The sequence below is a fragment of the Palaemon carinicauda genome, chromosome 1 (assembly GCF_036898095.1).
Source record: "Palaemon carinicauda isolate YSFRI2023 chromosome 1, ASM3689809v2, whole genome shotgun sequence".
NCBI classification, from domain to species: Eukaryota; Metazoa; Arthropoda; class Malacostraca; order Decapoda; family Palaemonidae; genus Palaemon; species Palaemon carinicauda.
In genome coordinates, this window is record NC_090725.1 from 274,702,540 (window position 1) to 274,705,039 (window position 2,500).

A 2,500-nucleotide genomic window follows, 5' to 3' on the forward strand; every position below is an offset into this window, starting at 1 on the left:
TCTCCTAAACACATTTCCTCTGTCATTTAATCCCCCCAATTACACTATTTTCTTTTCTCTCCCCCCCCCCAACCCCCACACTGTCAACCTCCCTTCATCCTCAGCATCCCCCTCTTCCCTAACCACCTCCCCAAACCCCAGTTATCCCCTGGTTTCCCCATTAAGACAACATAAATGAAACACAATTGTCCATTAGCAAATTAAGATGCAAACAGTATATCATTGGCTAATGAGGAAAAGTGGCAAGAGAGAGAGAGAGAGAGAGAGAGAGAGAGAGAGGAGAGAGAGAGAGAGAGAGAGAGAGAGAGAGAGAAATTATCCAGTTAACAATGTTATTTATTCTTTATTTATCTAATAGTTCTGTACGACAGCTGTGTAATCGATAAGGAAAAAAACTTTTTATTACCTGTAATTCGCTAAGTTCTCTCTCTCTCCTCTCTCTCTCTCTCTCTCTCTCTCTCTCTCTCTCTCTCTCTGTCCCATTCTTCCGCTGTCTTGGGTTAGAGTTCTCTCGCTGGAGGGTATTCTCGGGAACACTATTCTATCTTATTTCTCTTTCTCTAATTTCGTTGAAGTTTTTATTGTTTAAATATGAAATAATTATTTTAATTGTTGTTACTGTTCTTAAATATTTTATTCTAATTGTTAATTAATTTTCTTATTTCCTTGTTTCCTTTCTTCACTAGGCTGTTTTCCATGTTGGAGCAGCTGGGCTTATAGCATCTTGATTTTCCAACTAGGGCTGTAGCTTAGTAAGTAATAGCAATAATAATAATAATAATAGTTTACATTTATGACTGATATTACCACATCATCATCATAATAATAATAATAATAACTAGATAAGCACTCCGAGAGTGCATTCCTCTCAAACACAGCTTGATTTTCTCAGAGTCAATTTACGACGTAGACGTAATTGAAGACCGTGTGAAGACCATGTTCGAATATGGTTAGGGTTAATTCGGTTGACCTTTTGCTCAGCCTTGACCTTTGACCTCAGGCTTTCAAAATTGAATCCCTTCCATGTCTGAACATAACAATTAATCCCTGAAAGTTTCACTACTCTAGGACCTTGACCTTTGACCTCGGGCTTTCAAAATTGAATCCCTTCCATGTCTGAACATAACAATTAATCCCTGAAATTTTCACTACTCTAGGACCTTGACCTTTGACCTCGGGCTTTCTAAATTGAATCCCTTCCATGTCTGAACATAACAATTAATCCCTGAAATTTTCACTACTCTAGGACCTTGACCTTTGACCTCGGCCTTTCTAAATTGAATCCCTTCCATGTCTGAACATAACAATTAATCCCTGAAAGTTTCACTACTCTAGGACCTTGACCTTTGACCTCGGGCTTCCAAAATTGAATCCCTTCCATGTCTGAACATAACAATTAATCCCTGAAAGTTTCACTACTCTAGGACCTTGACCTTTGACCTCGGCCTTTCAAAATTGAATCCCTTCCATGTCTGAACATAACAATTAATCCCTGAAAGTTTCACTACTCTAGGACCTTGACCTTTGACCTCGGCCTTTCAAAATTGAATCCCTTCCATGTCTGAACATAACAATTAATCCCTGAAAGTTTCACTACTCTAGGACCTTGACCTTTGACCTCGGCCTTTCAAAATTGAATCCCTTCCATGTCTGAACATAACAATTAATCCCTGAAATTTTCACTACTCTAGGACCTTGACCTTTGACCTCGGCCTTTCAAAATTGAATCCCTTCCATGTCTGAACATAACCATTAATCCCTGAAATTTTCACTACTCTAGGACCTTGACCTTTGACCTCGGCCTTTCAAAATTGAATCCCTTCCATGTCTGAACATAACCATTAATCCCTGAAATTTTCACTACTCTAGGACCTTGACCTTTGACCTCGGCCTTTCAAAATTGAATCCCTTCCATGTCTGAACATAACCATTAATCCCTGAAATTTTCACTACTCTAGGACCTTGACCTTTGACCTCGGCCTTTCAAAATTGAATCCCTTCCATGTCTGAACATAACCATTAATCCCTGAAATTTTCACTACTCTAGGACCTTGACCTTTGACCTCGGCCTTTCAAAATTGAATCCCTTCCATGTCTGAACATAACCATTAATCCCTGAAATTTTCACTACTCTAGGACCTTGACCTTTGACCTCGGCCTTTCAAAATTGAATCCCTTCCATGTCTGAACATAACCATTAATCCCTGAAATTTTCACTACTCTAGGACCTTGACCTTTGACCTCGGCTTTTCAAAATTGAATCCCTTCCATGTCTGAACATAACCATTAATCCCTGAAATTTTCACTACTCTAGGACCTTGACCTTTGACCTCGGCCTTTCAAAATTGAATCCCTTCCATGTCTGAACATAACCATTAATCCCTGAAATTTTCACTACTCTAGGACCTTGACCTTTGACCTCGGCCTTTCAAAATTGAATCCCTTCCATGTGTGAACATAACAATTAATCCCTGAAATTTTCACTACTCTAGGACCTTGA

At 39.1% G+C, this 2,500-nt stretch overlaps 1 protein-coding gene across 6 annotated transcripts in view; it reads right to left on the minus strand.

The window, feature by feature from the left end:
* The window catches only part of LOC137656536 (E3 ubiquitin-protein ligase FANCL-like), a 102,860-nt gene that overhangs the window by 75,000 nt on the left and 25,360 nt on the right, over positions 1-2,500 (minus strand). The gene's annotated exons all lie outside the window — the stretch shown is intronic.